The 20,152-nt window shown below is 44.2% G+C and overlaps 1 protein-coding gene across 1 annotated transcript in view; it reads right to left on the bottom strand.

Annotated features, from left to right (window-relative positions):
- LOC149258541 (anoctamin-like protein Os01g0706700) overlaps positions 1-20,152 on the bottom strand; it is a 202,911-nt gene that overhangs the window by 168,145 nt on the left and 14,614 nt on the right. The gene's annotated exons all lie outside the window — the stretch shown is intronic.

Genomic DNA, 20,152 nt, shown 5'->3' with positions numbered 1-20,152 from the left:
GAGACAAAGGGGCGAATCCTCATCGTCTTCAGATCCCAAGATAGATAAAATGACCAAGATGATAGAGTCATTAAGCTCTGAAATCTCCAAATTAAAGGTTGAGCAGCACCCTGGGAAAGGAAGAGTTCCTAATACCTTTGCTCCTAGAAATCCAAATCCATATAGAAGAGCTAATGAGCAGTTGCAGATTCTGTAAAGAAGCAAAGATGCCAATGAAGACCAAAGGGTGAAGACCCCTTTCTAGAACGTAGTCATGGAAGAAGAACAGTTTGAAGAAGATGATGAGATCCATTGTCTAGAAGACAAAGGCAGTGCCTCCTTTTTGACCTTAGCTTCCTATGAAAAGTCATTATCCAATGACCAGATCAACCAAGAATGGGATGGTGGAGCTGTTCTGCAGACTGCTGACCAGCACAGATATAATCTGAGGTCAAAGATGAATAATGCCAAGGAAACTCCTGTTCAAAGAGTTGTTGCCCCTGCAATACAGCAAGCTAATAAGCAGAAACGACCGGTAGTGGATCCCATCATCCTCAAAGCTCCAGCGCACGAGGTAAGAGGCCTTGACAAGTCTCCTTCTCCTTTCATTTTTCAATCAGAAATTCATAAGCTAAGAATACCTATACCTCTAATTGAACTAGTAAAGAATGAGTCCTTCAAGAGATCTATCCTCGAGGCCCTTGAACCTAATGCCATCCAAGCCTCCACTGACTATGTAAATCTGCAAGATGACAAACCAGCGGTTCCCAACAATTGAAAATTATGATGACAGCTCCCCATCATTCTGTCTCTTTGACTATTCATGACAAAATCCTTCACAACTGCCTTCTGGACACAAGAGCCAGCCATAATCTAATGCCCAAGGCTGTCTCGGATGAATTGGGTCTTGACATTACTAAGCCTTATCATGACCTGTTTTCTTTTGTCTCTAGAAAAGTGAAAAGTCTGGGATTAATCAAAGACCTGGCCATCACCTTGTCTCAGCTGCCCATGAAGAGCATGATGATGTATATTGTGGTAGCAGATGTACCCCCCAAGTTTGGCATGTTGCTTTCCAGAGGTTGGATAAAGAGACTAGGAGGAACATTGCAAAATGATCTATTCTATGCTACTGTCACAGTTTTTGGAGGTGAGTGTAGGAGATTATACAGAGAAGCTCAGTTGGCTTATATCATCACTGATGAAAGGAATCCCACTAATCATCCCATCTATGTTGTCGACATTGATTTTGGAGCCTGTATTCTTCAGATTGAAAAATCCCAGTTGGCCTCCTTGCAGCTTAGGAAACCTGTTTGCCAGATCACAGAGGAAGAAGGCCCACACATTTAGGACATGTTCTTTGATGGAGCTTGCTCTAAGGAAGCTATAGGGGCAGGTGTAGTCCTTGTATCCCCCACACAAGAATGCATTCATTTATCTTTCAAGTTAGCTTTTCAGGTCACAAATAACATAGCAGAGTACGAAGCTTTGATATTGGGCTTAAACGCTGGTAAAGAAATGGGCAGCAAAGGTCTGAAGGTGTTTAGAGACGCAGACCTTATCATTTAGCAGGTCAACAAAACTTTCCAAGCAAAGCATCCAAGGCTGAAAGCATACAGAGATGAGGTATGGAAGCTCAAGGGTTCTTTCAATAGTTTCAGCATTTCTTACATCTTGAGAATGAAGAACCAGCTTGTTGATTCCCTTGCTGTGTTTGCTAGCACGTTTATTCCTCCTTTGCATCCTAAATTGACTTATGAAGTTTAGGTGAAATATAGACCATCTCTGCCTAACAATGTCAAACACTGGAAAGTTTTTGAAGATGATGATGAAATTAATAAGTTTTTACAAGTCATTGATGAATTTTCTGAAATGCACATCAACCAAGAAAACGAAACCATTGAAGAATGCAACCAGTGCAAGCTAAAGGACGAGATTGGTCAGGACAACATTGTTCAGTTGCCTAGTAACCATATACCCAAAGGATTGGTGCCCCTAGAGAAGCTGTTTGATCATAATGATGTACCTTATAAGCCTAACAAAAAAGAAAACGAGTCTGTTGTTCATAGACATAATGTAGGGAGTCCAGCCCATCAAAAGTACATAAATCTGTCCACTCACTTGTCTTCTGCCCAAAGTTCCGAGTATTGCACCCTAATGAAACAATTTGCTGATATTTTTGCTTGGGAATATAGTGATCTTAAAACCTATGACACCAACATCATTCAGCATAAGATTCCGCTAGAGAAGAACATCATCCTTTTAAGCAGAAATTAAGACCTATCAGCCCTCTCTTATTGCCTTTGATTGAAAAGGAAATCAAGAAGCTGCTGGATGCCAAGATCATAGTTCCCATAAGGTATTCAAAGTGGATAGCTAACCTTGTGGTAGTAAGAAAGAAGAATGGAGAAATCAGGCTTTGTTTTGACTTTAGGAATCTGAACAAATGCTCTAAAAAAGACAACTACCCCCTGCCTAGGATGGAACACTTGCTACAAAAAGTTTCAGGGGCTAGAGTCATGCCTTTCCTAGATGGATTTTCAGGTTACAATCAGATTGTTGTACATCGAGAAGATCAGGAAAAGACCGCCTTCACTACTCCTTGGGGCACTTTCATGTACTCCAAGATGCCTTTTGGATTGATGAATGCTTGGGCTACTTTTCAAAGGGCCATGGAGATAGCCTTTGTGGGAGAAAAGGACAAGTTTGTCATTATTTACCTTGATGACATAACAGTCTTTTCCAGCACTCACAAGGACCATTTGCAGCGTTTGAAGAAAGTGCTTCTAAAGTGCAGACAGTTTGGAATTTCTATGAACCCAAAGAAGTCACAGTTTGCTCTAGAAGAAGGCAAACTTCTAGGACATATTGTTTCTGCTAAAGGTGTGAAAATCGATCCAGCAAGAGTTCAAGCAATTTAGACATTGTCCATCCCAAGGTCAAAAAGGGACATTCAATCTTTCCTGGGTAAGATTAACTTTGTCAGGAGGTTTATTCCAAACTTTGCAGAACTAGTGAAGCACATCACTTCCATGCTGAAGAAAGGATCATAAATAAAATGGATAGATGCTGCAAGAAGCTCTTTTGAAGCCATCAAAGAAGCTATCATGGAAGCTCCCACTCTAATCAGCTCAGATTACACCAAGGAGTTTTATATCTTCTCTTTTGCCTCTTATGATACACTTGTAACAGTTCTGTTGCAGAAAAATGATGAAGGCATAGAGCACCCTGTGGCCTTTTTCAGCAAAACTCTGAGGGATGTTGAATTAAGGCATGACCTTATTGAAAAACAAGCTTATGCTCTCATAAAATATTTAAAGGCATTCAGAATTTATATTCTGCATTCCAAAGTGGTTGCATATGTACCTTCAGCCTTGGTAAAAGATATCTTAACTCAGCCAGATATTGATGGAAAGAAAGCTAAATGGATTGCAAAATTCATAGAGTTCAACATAGAGGTGAAGCCCACTAAGCTTCTCAAAGGCCAAGGCTTGGCTAAACTTATGGTTGAGGAAAATTGCAATTTGTTAGACATCAATTGTATGGGTTCAAATTCAGGTGATGAGCAGACAGAGGAAGCAGCAGAAGAGTAAGAGCGGAATCAGTCTTGGCTGAAAATCTAGCCACCTGTGAATGGTATTCCAGTATAGTTCATTTTTTGCAGAAGCTAGAAGTCCCTCCAGGGCTTAGCTCAAGTCAAGCCCGGACCATTAAGCTCAGATCAGCGAAATTCTGCATTAATAAAAACCTGATTTATTGGAGAGACCCATCAGGAATCCTCTTGAGATGTCTAGATAAAGGACAATCTGTGGAAGTCATGCACTAATTCCATTCTAGCATCTGTGGAGGGCATCATTATTGGAAAACCACAGCCCACAAGATCCTGAGAGCTGGGTATTATTGGCCTACTTTGTTCTCTGATGTGTGTTCTTTTGTGAGGTCTTGTGACAAATGTCAGAGGTTTGCAGGAAGACAACAACTAAAATATCTGCCCTTGAAGCCAGTACACCATGGTCCCTTCCAGCAGTGCGGCTTGGACTTTATAAGTGAGATCAACCCACATTCTAGTAGCCAACACAAATGGATCTTGGTAGCCACTGATTATTTCACCAAGTGGATTGAGGCTATACCCATTAAGAATGCTAATTATCAAGTAGTCATAAAGTTCTTGAATGAGAATATTTTCACTAGATTTGGTTGCCGAACCAAACTAGTCATTGATAATGCAACAACTTTCAAGGCAAAAGAATTGGTGGACATGGCTGAATCCATGGGCATTCAATTGGTGCATTCTACCTCATATTATCCTCAAGGCAATGCCCTGGCAAAATCATCTAACAAGAGTCTTGTAAGGATAATAAAAAAATTGTTGGATTCCAAGTTGAAGTTTGCACTGTGGGCTGACAGAGTTACCAACAAGAAGTCCATAGGAAATTCTCCATTTAAGCTGGTTTATGGCGCTGATGTTGTCTTTCCTATCCAGCTGATTCTCCCTGTGGCCAAATTCTTGCAAGAAGAACAGGATGAAGACAATGACATGGCAAGGAGAATGAGTAGCTTGGTTGAATTATAGCAGATCAAAGAACAACTGGTTGAGAAGTCAAAAATTCATCAGAAGAGGATCAAAGAAACCTTTGATAGGAAAGCAAAGATGGACCGTTTTCAGGTTGGTGACTGGGTTCTCAAATGGGATGCATTGAAGGAAAAGAAGGGCAACCATGGTAAATTTGATGCGTTATGGATAGGACCGTTTGTCATTGCTCAAGTTCAAATGAACAACACTTTCATTCTGCACAATTTAGAGGGGGAAGGTGTTTTTGATGGCCCAGTCAATAGGCGGTTTTTGAAACTTTACTTCATATAAGGCTTTAAGACCTTAATATTGTAATAGGTTTTTCAATTTTTGTTTTCTATGCAAATAAACTCCATGCCCAATGGAACACTAGGAGATAAGTTTGTTTTGGTTGTTACTAGAAAGGCAGTAGTCTGCAGTTCTTGAAACCTCACAGGGAGGCTTTCATCCCCAGAAGGAGCCAGTGTTAGCCCTGTTGGCATGTGGTCCAAAATGGATCCAAATATGCTCTCTAAGTCTTCAAAATCTCGTAAAATCATGCCAAAGAGCAAAACAATCGCATGAGAAGAGCCCTTAGAATGGCGGAGAAACACTATCGGGAGGCAAAAACCCAAGGAAACAGTGAAAAAACTGAGTATCGGAGGTCTGAACAGTGAAATGCACAGTAGCCATCAGATCTGGCTGATCAACAGTCCAGATCTGATCGGCGGGTCGCAATCGGCGGTGGAAATCGGCGGATATCGGCGCGGACCATATAAAACTTGCGATGGCAACCGACGGAGTCAACTAGGACCATCGATCAAGCGTGCAAATTGACGGCCCACATTGCATTGTAGGATCACTATCGGAGATTACAAAGAGCGCTTGCAATGGCCCGGGGCATGAGCGACATGTGATTGCAATCAATCGCATCGCGATATCGCAATCGGGGTAACATTATGGAGCGGGGCCTTTATACATGCATATGTGCAATGCGATTAGTCGGACCCGATGGCTATATAAGCATTATTGTGTAGATTTTGAGATTCGTCGAAAGGCATTTGTTAATGTATTTTCACATATTTTGTTATTTAACGAAATATAAAGAGACAGCAATGATGCGATAAAACCCAGACCCGAAGGGGTTCGGGAATGAAAATATATAATATTTCAGATCCGCCAAAGCCATTTTTTCAGGATTTTTTGTGTTTTTAACGTATTTCAAAATACGAAAGGAAATCTTGGAAACAAGGCCGAAGCGACTTGAGATAGCGATTAATGGCGGACCCGATAGAAAAATAGATCAGATTTAAGGACTTTTGAAGTCCGAAATGAATTGTGTTTTGGCGGAATTTCACAGTCATGAATGCATTTTCATGTGTTAGCAGAAAAACAAACGTGTTTGGGATTCTGAAGGATTTCAAGGGCCAAGGCACTCTTACATTGCAGAATAGGTGGCCATCTCCCCTTTATTCTTTATGCAATGATTGGGTAACGCTAGAAGAGGGATTTGAGCTGACAGAGACCGGGAGACAAAAAGCCGAAAAAGGAAAAAGCAACAATGCAACACAGCTGAACCAACAGAAATGGCACAAGCGAGCTACCTGACAGCGCGGCAAATTTACCAGAATTTGGTTACTCTGCTGTTAAAAAAAGAAACCTCCAAGCTCATGCATGTCTATTCATGGCATCAAGTCGTTAAAAAGGCAGAGAGGATAGATTAACACCTCTCGAGCCTCAGAGAGTTCGAGAGCATTGTAAAAGGCCTATAAATAGTTGAAAGTTCAGAGTAACAGGGGTTCAACTTTTGGAGACTGTAGAAACTCTGTTCCTCTCAGCGTTTCATCTTCATTCCAGCAATATAAGCTTCTTTTGCTATTACATGTTCAATTCCCATTTTCTCCTTTGTTCTAAGCTTGCACTTGAATAGGTTATTCATGTTTTCTTCTGTGTCTAATGCCAAATAACTGTCATCTTATCTTTGTATTGATAAATTAGATTTGCAAGCTTCATTTGCTTTCTGTAGCTAGCCATTCATATGTCTTTATGTATGCATTTGCTGGTACAGTCAGTATTCTCCATCTATCCATTGAATCTATAAACTATTGAGCATTAGTGGTCTAAAGCCTTGTAAAGCTGAGGGTGTTCATGCATGTCTTGAGTGAAAATAGAGTTGAAACAGTCATCTGACTTGATCCAAACCATCATCCATTCCAATAGTTCCGAGAACGATATTGAAGATTTATATGTTACCAAGCATCTCTGAGCTACAACTTAGGAGAGCTTCCTGGAGTGCTAACAGTACTCACACCTGGAACAATAGAAGAGGAGGCAATCACCAGGTCACCTCAAGACTGGATCGCTTCCTGACTTTTGAGGAGCTCTTAATGTCAGGCCTTAAGCTTGATGCTTCAATTCTCCCAAGTTATGGATTTGACCATTGGCCCATCGCTCTACAGTTGGACTGGTCAGCATCCCCAAGAAATAAGCCATTTCGCTTTGAAGCATTTTGGCTCAGGCACCCTAATTTCCTCCCCAACATGCAAAAATGGTGGTCGGAATCGGCCTTCATTCAAGGAAGGGTGATGTATAGATTTCAGCAAAGGATGAAATTCATTAAGCACAAGATTAAGGAATGGAACAAACAAGACTTTGGAGATATATTCAAGGACAAAAGAGCCCTTGAAAACCAAATGGAGCAAATTCAGCAAAGCATAATTTCGAGGGGTAGCACAACTCAATTAAAAGAAAAAGAGGGCACCCTCAGGCACCAGCTGCAAGAGAGATTGGCCCAAGAAGAAATACTCTACAAGCAGAAGTCAAGAGTTAAGTGGTTGAAAGAAGGTGAGCGTAATACTAAATTTTTTCATAGATCTATGATCAACTATAGGCATCAAAACAAAATCCATAGGCTTTGGGGACCCAACAATCAATGGGTAGAGGATCACTCAAACATGACAGATCTTCTATCAGGGCACTTTAGCCATCTCTTAACAGAGCCCACAAGAGATAGAGCCTCTGCAATTAGAAGAATTACGTAGCACATCCCCAGGTTGATTACTGAAGAATAGAATGTGGCGCTCTTAAAATCCATCTCCTTGCAGGAAGTAGAAGCAGTAGTCATGGGACTACCAAGGAACAAAGCTCCTAGCCCAGATGGATATACGGCCGAATTCTATCAAGCTTGTTGGCCTATTCTTGGTCATGACATCTGGAAGGTCGTAGAAGATTCAAGATCATCGGCCTCTCTTCTTTCAGCCTTTGATGCCACTTTGTAATATTCCTAATTAGCCATGGCTAATTGGAATATTCGATTTTGTCCAGATTTTGCCTTCTATAGTTATTTGTAAATAAAAAAGTAAGGAAGGGGGACATAACTCACTTTTAGAATAAAAAGTCACTTCCTAGTAGCACAACTTTGTGACTTAAAGGGAAGCCAAGGGGGCCAAAGGGGGACGCAGAAATGGAGCCCACACAGACACATGGAGGGACTGCGCAAGAGGGAAGACACACGTGGCAAGAGGGGAATCGCGCAGGAGGAGGTGAGCCTTGGGATTGAGAGAGGCAATGGTTATAAATGAGAGAGGAGCCCTCTCATTTTGATCATTCAGTTACGAGCATTTGTGATAATCATTTCGACTTAGAGCACGCTGGCTATTTAGCTAGTCTGCAGCACTGTTTAGTGCATTGAGTGTCTCCGTTCAGAGATCTCACCCTTAGCCCCAGGGGACTTCGAGTGCCTGCTCGGGCAAGGTATTTCCATTGGCATTTCAGCAGTAGATACTTCAACATTTCAGCAGCAGTTTATCAGCATTTTGGAGGACTGCGCAACACTGAGAGAGGGACGCAGTTCTGGAGGACTGCGCAACACTGAGAGAGGGACGCAGTTCTGGTTTGGTGCTGGGAGGTAGAGCAGGGGATCAGCCCTTGCAGCTGGAGAGTTTTTGGTAGGGGTTTCAGGCATATTTCTGGAGGGTTGCATTCAGTGGCAGCGCAGAGCACTGAGAGACTGCGCAGAACCCCAAGGGGGTGATTTTCGGGGGTCGGCCATTCCAGGAGAGCTTTCTGGGTTTTTCTGGGTTTCTTGAGTAGAGTCTGATTCCAGAGTTTCAACCTTTTCTGAGGAGGGGAGCAGCCCCAAATCCTCATTTGATTTCTAGCAGCAGCAGCATAGCAGTTTCCCAGCAGCTTGGACGCAGATCAGAGAGGGCCATTCCTTCGCTATTCTAAGTGTATTTCTTCACTTGCCTAGTGCAAGTAGAGGTGCCATCTTCCTGATCACCTCCTGTACTCATTTTATTACTCAGTATAATAAAATGGCTTAGCATTCTCTCTGCATTTCTTGTGTATCTACTTATGGTTTATTTGATATATATCGTATCATTGTTATTTGTATCTCTTTGAGCATTCTCGGCTATTATACCACTTGTGTATTTCTATTATACTCTTAGACAGAGTCTGGAAAGGACCAGGTAGCCTTCAGATCTCGTCCTCTTTTTAGAGGCGACATATCTGGTAAATGCCCTCCTAGTCCATCTCTGGTTGGAGTTTGCTTGTGTTTGAGGTATATTCCTGATAAGGGATATTACAGTGGTATCAGAGCATAGATTTGGCTAAGCCTGTGGAGCTAGCAATCTATGACACCGGGGGAAAACCCCTATATCTGTTACAAAGGTCGGAGATACAGAGACACTGGGTGTAGGTTGGAGAATACCTACAGAGAAGGAGACTGTGTTCCAGTGGTGGACGCAGAACAAGAGGAGCATGTGGTGGACGCAGAGCAGGAGGATCCAATGGCAGATGATGACGGGAAGAGATTTGCGGATATGCTCCTCAAATCGGTGCAGGATCTGTCGAGGCAGATTGAGGTGATGGAGCAGAGATTCACGACAGTAGAGGCCAAACAGCGTGAGAGCCCACGGGTTTTCCAGGTTGGTGAGGGATCAGGCGCATCCCACCATTTGCCAGAGCAGTGTGATACTGCGCAGCAAGTGGCCTCACATGCCCCTACACGCTCTACCATGCCCACTTTCTTAGGAGCAAACACGGGGGCCATAGCCCAGCAGGAGGCAGGGCCTGGACATATGGGTGATTATTTTGCAGAGTACCAGGCCTATGGGCAGGAGTTCAAGGAAGCCCTCTCATTCAGAGATTTTGTTCAACTCCAACGGGATAATAGACCCCGTGACCATCACAGAGGGTACCAGCATTATCATGATGGTGACACCCACCGTGTAGTGAGTAAATTTCACTTGCTTATGTTTGATGGTTCATCAAACAGTTCGGCAAAGTCTTGGGTGGAGAAGCTGGACATTTATTTCCAGCTTAACCAAATGTCGGAGACAGAGGCCATCAAGGTGGCAACATTGCATTTGGATGGTGAGGCCCAGGATTGGTGGTTTCATGGGATGGTTACACTTGGGCACTCTACAGTGATGACATATGCGGAGTTTACCAGGAGATTGATGGAGCGATTTGATTGGAGGGATCCAGAGCAACATTTTGTAGAGCTGATGAGGCTCAAACAGACAGGGAGCCGACAGACCTACATTGCAGATTTCTTGAGAGTCTTCGTGATGGTGCCAGACCTATCCATGACACGAAGGGTCTATATGTATGTTGAGGGGTTAACAGAGCCACTTCGGGGTCTAGTACGATCCACTAGACCAACCACACTCCAGGATGCTATTAGCAGGACCCAGGACTTATAGGATGTCTTACCCAAGACCCGGACACCTTACCCCCAGAGACAGACTTTCCAGTCTAAGGGGAAGGACGTGAGGATTCCACCTCCAAAGGGGAATCCAAGGCGAGTACAGCTTGATGATGATGCCAGGAGGGAGCTGAAGAAGAAGCAGTTGTGCTTCACATGTCAGGAGTCGTGGGCACCGGGACATAGATTTGCTGCTGGCAAAGCACATTTTATTGAGGTCTTCTCTGAGAGCAGTGGAGAAGAGGATGATGAGGATGATGGGGAGGCAGGAGATAGCCATGCCGTACAGGGACCTTTACCACCTCCACCACCACCAGCGGGAGGTGCATCATTTGCACCCACCGGAGGGGCCCTTGCAACATTGCGCGGAGTTCCCAAGTATCTGACGCTACGTGTACGAGGGGCAGTGTGTGGCTAGCGGGTATCGGTTTTGGTCGACAGTGGGGTGACCTACAATTTCATCGATGCACAAATGGTTGAGCGGGGAGGTATACAGACAGAGAGCTTCGATGGGTTTTCAGTCTTGGTCCCAGGAGTTCAAACCATGACGTGTGCTCGTTATGTTCTAGAACTTTCAGTGACGATGGGCACCTACACTTTGACTGACCACTTTTTCGTAGTTGATATTCCGGACACCAACATGATATTGGGTGTTCAGTGGCTTATCACTCTAGGGAAGGTCACGACAAATTGGAAGACCCTAGAGATGGAGTGGGATGATGAGAAGACAGGGAGGCATGAGAAGATACGAGGACCGCACACATATCCGCCTCAGACTGTTTCAGCTCATCGTATGGAGGCAGACTTCCGAAAGGGAGACATAGAGTGGGCAGTGGAGCTGCGTGCATCAGAGGCAGGGTCTACAGGGCAGACGGTACATCTAGAGATACAGTCTATCCTTGATCGGTATGCCATAGTGTTTGGGGAGATTCCACCAGGGCAGCCACCGGATCGGGGGTTTGAGCACACCATCGAGCTAGAGCAGGGCATACAGGCAGTGATCACCACTCCCTATAGGCACCCCAAGGCCTATCTGGATGAGATTGAGAGGGCTATCCAGGAGTTGTTGGCTCTTGGGCACATTCGACCGAGCACAAGTCCTTTTGCTTCTTCTGTGGTGTTGGTGAAGAAGAAGGACGGTACGTTGAGGATGTGCATTGACTACAGGGCCCTGAACAAGAAGACCCTAAAGAATAGATACCCCATACCCAGGATCGATGAGTTGATGGAGAGGGGCACGTTTCTTCTCAAAGATTGATTTGATATTGGGGTACCATCAGATTCGCATGAGGGAGTAGGACATTCCCAAGACCGCCTTCAGGTGTCACTATGGGCACTTTGAGTTCTTGGTGATGCCTTTTGGGCTAACCAACGCACCAGCTACATTTCAGTCCTGCATGAATCACATCTTCCGTAGTCACTTGAGGAAGTTTGTGTTGGTATTCTTCGATGATATTCTCATTTACAGTAGGACTTGGGAGGAGCATCTCCAACACATTGAGACAGTATTGCGTATCTTACAGGAGGAGCAGTTCTATGCCAAACTCTCCAAGTGTGAGTTTGGGTTGACGGAGATGTTATATTTAGGACACATCATAGGGGTGGACGGAGTGAGAGTCCACGAGGAGAAGATCAGGGCCATCAGAGACTGGTCGGAGCCGAGAAACGTGATGGAACTTCGAGGATTCATTGGCATTTGTACCTATTACCGGAAATTCGTCAAAGGTTTCTCACAACTTGCTGCACCCCTGACAAATTTGATGAGGAAGGGGGCATTCAGTTGGTCGGACACAGCGCAGCGAGCCTTTGACAGGCTCAAGGAGGTTATGAGCAGTTGCCCAGTGCTTGCATTGCCAGATTTTACGCAGCCATTTGTTTTGGAGTGTGATGCGTCAGGTGAGGGGATTAGCGCAGTATTGATGCAGGGAGGTCACCCTATAGCCTTTGAGAGCCAGAAGCTCCTTCCGCACGAGAGGTTGTATTTTACATACGACAAGGAGATGCTGGCCATCATGCATGCATTGGCTAAGTACCGGCAGTGTTTGGTGGGTAACAGGTTTAGGGTGAGGACTGATCACAATAGCCTCAAGTTTTTTTTGGAGCAGAAGCAGCTACAGGAGAGGCAGCAGAAGTGGATCAGTAAGATCCAAGCATATGACTTTGACATTGAGTATGTCAAGGGTAAGAACAACGTAGTAGCAGATGCCCTTTCTCGTAGACCAGCCATGTTGTCTCTTAAGAGCTTGGATACAGACTGGAGGGCTCGACGCTTAGTAGAGTACTCTAAGGACAGGTTTGCATGTGAGATTCTGGATGGGGAGGTGGCAGATGACAGGTACAGGGTGATCGATGAGATCATCTATTACAGGGATCGGATCTTCTTGACTGAGGGGTCTCAGCTCAAGAAGAAGATACTCCAGGCATCACATGACTCACCATTGGCAGGCCATCAGGGGTTTACCAAAACCTACAGGGCCATTAGAGAGAGGTTCTCATGGAAGGGCCTCAAGGAGGACGTACTCCAGCATATCAGGGAGTGCGATGTTTGCCAGAGGAACAAGGGGGAGATGAGCCATCCCGCAGGATTATTGCAGCCTCTTCCCATTCTGGAGGGGAAATGGGAGAGTATTTCGATGGACTTCATCACAGGATTGCCCATGGTACAGGGCAAGGATTGTATCTTTGTCGTTGTTGATCGACTGACAAAGTACGCACATTTTTTTGCCATATCCGCACACTATACAGCAGCACAAGTGGCCGAGTTGTTCTTCAGGGAGATCTTCAGGCTACATGGTCTTCCTAAGACCATCGTCAGTGATAGGGATAGTCGTTTCATGGGCGGGTTTTGGCAGGAGCTTTTCCGGTTGGTGGGGACGGAATTGACACCAAGTACCAGTTATCACCCACAGACGGATGGGCAGACAGAGATAGTTAACAAGTGGTTGGAGGGCTACTTGCGTAACTATGTCAGCGGGCAACAGCGAGCATGGCTGAAGTGGCTGCATCTGGGGGAGTACTGCTACAATACTTCACATCACATGTCCATTGGTATGTCACCATTCTATGCCTTGTATGGGTATCATCCTTTATCTTTTGTTGACGTGATGTTTGGTGATAGCAGGGCTCCTAGAGCCAAGATTTGGATCCAAGAGAGTCAAGATATCCTCCGAGCTCTCAAGGACAACATGGCTACAGCGCAGAATCAGCAGAAGTTGTATGCCAACAGGGGTCGGGTGGAGAGACAGTTCGAGGTAGGGGACATGGTCTACCTACGATTACAACCATACCGACAGTCGTCACTGAAGCAGAAGGGGGTTGAGAAGCTCAAGCCCCGCTTTTATGGGCCATACAGGGTGATACACAGGATTGGATAGGTTGCATATGAGTTGGAGCTGCCCCAAGGCAGCAAGATTCATAACATTTTTCATGTATCATGCCTGAAAAAGGCATTGGGGCAACAGGTGACAGTGACAGATGAGCTACCACCCATGGATGATGAGGGGCATTTGGTATTGCAGCCGGAGGCTATCATTGATACCAGGGAGAGGCAGCTGTGGAGCAGGACGGTCCAGGAATTCTTGGTGAGGTGGAAGAATTTGCCGGATGAGGATGCCACTTGGGAGAGTGAGAAGATCTTACAGCATCCATCACTTCAGTTGCTTGAGGACAAGCAACATTTTGCCGGGGGAGACTGTAATATTCCTAATTAGCCATGGCTAATTGGAATATTCGATTTTGTCCAGATTTTGCCTTCTATAGTTATTTGTAAATAAAAAAGTGAGGAAGGGGGACATAACTCACTTTTAGAATAAAAAGTCACTTCCTAGTAGCACAACGTTGTGACTTAAAGGGAAGCCAAGGGGGCCAAAAGGGGACATAGAAATGGAGCCCATGCAGACACATGGAGGGACTTCGCAGGAGGGAAGACACACGTGGCAAGAGGGGAATCGCGCAGGAGGAGGTGAGCTTTGGGATTGAAAGAGGCAAAGGCTATAAATGAGAGAGGAGCCCCCTCATTTTGATCATTCAGTTATGAGCATTTGTGATAGTCAATTCGACTTAGAGCAAGCTGGCTGTTTAGCTAGTCTCCAGCACTGTTTAGTGCATTGAGTGTCTCCGTTCGGAGATCTCACCCTTAGCCTCGATGGACTTCGAGTGCTTGCTCGGGCAAGGTATTTCCATTGGCATTTCAGCAGTAGATACTTCAGCATTTCAGCAGCAGTTTATCAACATTTTGGAGGACTACGCAGCACTGAGAGAGGGACGCAGTTCTGGTTTGGTACTGGGAGGTAGAGCAAGGGATCAGCCCTTACAGTTGGAGTGTTTGTGGCAGGGGTTTCAGGCATATTTCTGGAGGGTTGCGTTCAGTGGCAGTGCAGAGCACTGAGAGACTGCGCAGAACCCCAAGGGGGTGATTTTCGGGGGTCAGCCATTCCAGGAGAGATTTCTGGGTTTTTCTGGGTTTCTTGAGTAGAGTCCGATTCTAGAGTTTTAGCCTTTTCTGAGGAGGGGAGCAGCCCCAAATCCTCATTTGATTTCTAGCAGCAGCAGCAACATAGCAGTTTCCCAGCAGCTTGGACGCAGATCAGAGAGGGCCATTCCTTCGCTATTCTGAGTATATTTCTTCACTTGCCTAGTGCAAGTAGAGGTGCCATCTTCCTGATCACCTCCTGTACTCATTTTATTACTCAGTATAATAAAATGGCTTAGCATTCTCTCTGCATTTCTTGTGTATCTGCTTATGGTTTATTTGATATATATCGTATCATTGTTATTTGTATCTCTTTGAGCATTCTCAGCTATTATACCACTTGTGTGTTTCTATTATACTCTTAGACAAAGTCTGGAAAGGGCCAGGTAGCCTCTGAATCTCGTCCTCTTTTTAGAGGCGACATATCTGGTAAATGCCCTCCTAGTCCATCTCTGGTTGGAGTTTGCTTGTGTTTGAGGTATATTCCTGATAAGGGTTATTACACACTTTTATTGCCCTAATGCCCAAGTCCAGTAAGGTAGCTGCCCCATCAGATTTCCTGCCCCAGGAAAGGAGACCCTCTCTCTCCCTATATTTTCCTTCTGGCTGCTAAAGGCCTTGGGCGTGCCATCACTCAAGCTCTTTCCACGCAGAAAATCAAACGCCCTAGGCTCTCAGACTGAAAGCTTTGCGCATCATCAATTTGTGGATGACACATTGATAATGGGTTCCCCAACCATCAATGAAGCCAGGGCCTTCAAGGACATCTTGGAAACCTTCTCTTCTGCCTCAGGAACAAGGAAAATCCCAGTATTTCTTTTTCAACACTCCTTTGGCAGTGTAGATCAATATTTCTCGCTTCTTGGGTTTTCAACGGAGCTCCCTTCCAGCCAAATACCTTGGCACCCCTCTCACTCTCAATCCTCTTAGATTTTCAATATGGGAAGATCTTCTACTAAAATTTGAAGCGAAGCTATCAAGCTAGACTTTTCATTCTCTGAACTTGGCAGGTCGCTTCACTCTTCTTAAGTCAGTTCTACAGTCTTTACCTGTATATCTTCTCTCTGCTTTGGTGGCACCCAAATCCATTCTAGCTAAGCTCCAAAGTAGCCAACGCTCTTTCCTATGGGGTGGGGCTTCTCTTCAAAATAAATGGGCTCTGATTACTTGGGACACTCTCTGCCTGCCCAAGTCTCAAGGGGGTTTAGGCCTGAGAGATCTGACACTTCTAAGCAAAGCATTAAGCGCAAAAGTCTGGTGGAGATGGCTTAAATTTCCTAGAACTCTTTGGAGCAAGATGTGGTAAAACAAATACTCTCCAAGATTCCCAAGCATGCAACATATCAAATTGGCAGCGTATCCCCAAGGATCACATCTTTGGCAAGCGACTTGTAGTAATAAATCTCTCATCCAAGACCACTGCTTCTGGGAAATCAAGGATGGCAATTTGGCCCTTTTCTGGGAAGATTCTTGGAACCAGTGGCCCCGACTCTCCTTTGTTCCCAATTCTCTTCAAATTAGAAATCGTCATGCTCTATCAGTTGTGGCCCACTTCTGGGAGAATAACTCTTCTTCAGAAGCTAAATGGCGCACATGGAAAATTCTCCTCCAGCACCATCAGCAGCACCACCAAGATGAGTATCAAATTCTGGAGTAGATTTTAGCAAATAGGAACATTGTTGTCAATGACAATCCTGACATACTTAGATGGGGATATGGCATGACAGGGAACTACAACATAAAGGAAGCCTATAAACTCCTAAGCTCAAATCGTTGTATGGAAGCTAACCTCGATTGGAGACATTTATGGAAATTGAAGCATTGGCCGAAAGTAACCCTTTTTCTTTGGCTTCTCAATAACAAGAAAACATTAACCTGGGAGAATCTAAGGAAGCGAGGTTTCATTGGTCCTTCAGCATGTCCTCTATGTAGAGCACAGGAGGAAACTCTTCAACACCTCTTTTTGGATTGCATTTTCACGGCCAGTATATGGGAGCATTTGACCAGGGCCTTTCAGGGACTTGACCAATGCCCTTCTTCAATCCCTTTCAATATGGAAGGTTGGAACACCTTGCCCTACAAGAGCCCCATCCTTAATAGGATATGGAAACTCACTCCTAGATTTACTCTTTGGATCATCTGGAAAGAAATAAATGCTCAACTTTTCAAGAATCAGGCCCCATCCCTTGATAGAGCTTGGAAGGCCATTACTACTCATCTGGACGAAACCATTGCAACCCATCACTGGAACTCTCAAGATTGGGACTGCCCCCCTAATGAGAAAGCCATTCTTCATGAATTAAATATCCATTAGTGCTCTCCACCCCCTACCAGCACGCTCTCCAGACCCCTGGCCTCAAGTCCATCGCTTTGGTCTCCTCCGCCAGAAGGCTTCCTCAAACTAAACTTTGATGGGGCCTCGAGGGGAAATCCTGGTCCTGCTAGCTATGGTGGAGTTCTCCACAATAGTGTTGGAGGTATTATTTTGGTCTACGCTGGCACACTGGTTGTCCTTACCAATAATGAAGCAGAACTGTGGGGTTTAGAATTTGGTTTGTTTGTCGCTCTAAAAATGAATCAACACTAGCTGATTGTAGAGGGCGATTCACTCTTGCTCATCTCCATTTGAAAAAAACACAGAATGGCACACTGCTATCTAAGGCCTCCTCGAGTTGGCGCTTGGAATCCCATCTCCAAAGGGTCTCTGATCTTCTTAGAAGGATCAAGGCTCCCATTCTCTCTCATGTTCAAATGTCGGCAATAAGTTAGCTGATCATATGGCCAACCATGCTCTGAATACTCACACCACTTCTTTGGAGCTAAATTGGTCCTAGACAATCCTGATGCCACTGAAAGTGACCTGTGAGGATATTGCTAGGCGGGACTTTTCCCCCATTGAGGGCGCTGAATAGAGCTAATCCTGTTGAAATGACTGCCGAGGATTGTTGCACACGACAGGTGGATTGTCACACGTCCAAGGCAACCCGGAAGCACGAAGCCATTAAAACGATTTTTCCTTGCGTCTCGTTTAGTGCAGATGAAGAGCACAGATGAAGAGCACAGTGAATTTGATACAATGATGAAGGGCCATCATAATCAGAGGGGTCGGCATTATAGCAGGTTTAGGGCCATAATGGCTGGTGCAGGCGAGAATAATATAGATCGCCTTGTCCGCAGGGAGTTGGGCTCAGTGTTGCACAAAGCGCCCCCCCCCCAGTTCCAAGCCCCGAAGCGCATCCCGTACGGAAGCGCCTAGGAAGCTTGGCCGGAAGCGCCGCTTCGAATTTTTTAGCCGCTTCCTGGAAATTTGGAAGCGTTGTACGGAAGCGCCACTTCCGAAGCGCTGAAGCACGCTTCGTACGGTGCTTCGGGCGTCGGAAGCGTGGCGCTTCGAAGGAGGAAGCGTACGCTTCCAGAAAAGCATCCGGAAAAGCGTTTAGAAAATCGTTTTTTTTTCAATTTTTTTTTAATTTTAGGTGAGTTTGCTTGTTGGGGGTGGGTCCACCTTGGGTTAGGGTGACGAATGAAGGCAAAAAAAAATATAAATATAGCAGATGCTCCCACATGGTAATGTTAAATTCCTAAAGTAAAAGTGACATTCTCCTTTATTTTTCATTTTCATCCTTTTACTTAAATTTTTAACATTACCATGAAATGACTCAGGATGTTTGAGAGTGGTTCCAGCCTCATTGGACTTCATATGGAGAAAATAGAATTTCATATCCTATTCAAAATTCAGCAGACTTAACAGTTTTCAGGAATTCGGGATCAATGGGATTGTGGCATTTCATTAGATTATATCAAGTATGAAGGTATGCGATTAGCATTTAATCAAGAGCACCAAGCCCTATATGTACCCTAGTGTTGGTGGTGTTAATTGTTGAACTCCTTTGTCACGCGGCACGCCCTTAGCGAAAAATTACCTTTCAATCAAGTCAAAATCATCGATCAAACATGTTAAGCTTTTTCTACCATATTTTAAGTCTTGAATTAGGTAGTTTGATCAAAATTGGGCAATGTTGACTAATATCCCTAGACAATCGAGGTAGAGGCAAAGGCTAGACAAGAGGAGAAGAATCTAGATTCTAGATCATTAATGTACAATGGATGTTATATCTATCTTGATTTATGCAAAAATATGCATGTTTTCATGTCTTCTACAATTAATTTGGTATTTGGGATGTTTGTTTTGAGTATAAATGCAAAAAAATATAAATATATATATAGATATAGATATAGATATAGCAGACGCTTCCGCGGACGCTTCGCTTCCTAGATTTTTGGAAAATGACGCTTCGGCGTCCCCGCTTCCAAAAAACGCTTCCGCTTCGTGCAGCATTGGTTGGGCTATTTGTTCTAGTTGACTAAGAATATGGTGACAGGGACTCCAAGTTTCCGTGGTAGCACCAATTTACAAGGTAACAATAGACTCCAAAGCAACAGAAGCTTCCAAGGAAATGGTAACCTCCGAGGTAACAACAGTTTTCTAGGCAACAGCAGCCTCCAACGTAACAACATTTTGACCAGTAACAGCAGATTCCAAGGCAACAGCAATTTCCAAGGAAACAACAACTTCCAAGGTAACAACAACTTCCTAGGTAATAGCAGTTTCCAAGGAAACAACAACCTCCAAGGCAACAACAATTTCCAAGGAAACAACAACCTCCAAGGTAACAACAACTTCAATTTTGATAGTAGTTTCCAAGATAACAGCAAATTCATCATGAGTGAAGGCCTGCGTGCCTATCCTCCGCACACCTATAACACAGTCTTTGTCATGTCAGATTCTCTTGTAAAGCAAAACCTCAGTAATCTCAAGACTCTAAACTTGTGTTATTGGTTTGGTTTCCCATCAGGCAGATCAATAATGCAAGGATAAATCAGTTGTAAATTATTGATGGCATAATGAAAAGGCGAACCTTTACACCAAAAAAAGTCCACCTTCATCTAATTGCTAATGTCAAATGAGTGAGAAGCACATGGTTAATGCAAGTGGCAGAGGCATATGGCATATCATCATCTAATGGCGGCTGGCAGGGACTGTTGGTTGTCTGGCTGACCGGATGGATGTCAAATTAGGAGAAAAAAAAATCCTTTGGGGTTACCCATTTTGGTGGATAATAAGGCCCCAACATTAACCCTAGATATCATGGTATATCTGCACCTCCATTAGAGTTGAACTAGTATGCATCAGTTTCACCATGACACAATTTTTTCACTTCGTGCTAAAGCCTATCCACTTTTGCAAAGGAAAACAAATTGATTAATAACTAATGTAGCTGACAAGTGGAAGTTAATTAGTGTTTAAAATTTAAATAACCAAACTAGAACAGTTACTTTAACTATAAAACTAACAAAGAAAATGCCTCAAACAGATCAAGATCTCACTTCAACAGAATAATATCTGTCCTAAACTAAATAATGTCAATAAAGCCAT

This window comes from Pinus tabuliformis, chromosome 6 (assembly GCF_031772625.1).
Source record: "Pinus tabuliformis cultivar Carrire ecotype Pingquan chromosome 6, CPIR1, whole genome shotgun sequence".
NCBI lineage: Eukaryota > Viridiplantae > Streptophyta > Pinopsida > Pinales > Pinaceae > Pinus > Pinus tabuliformis.
This window is presented reverse-complemented; position numbering and strand designations above follow the sequence as displayed.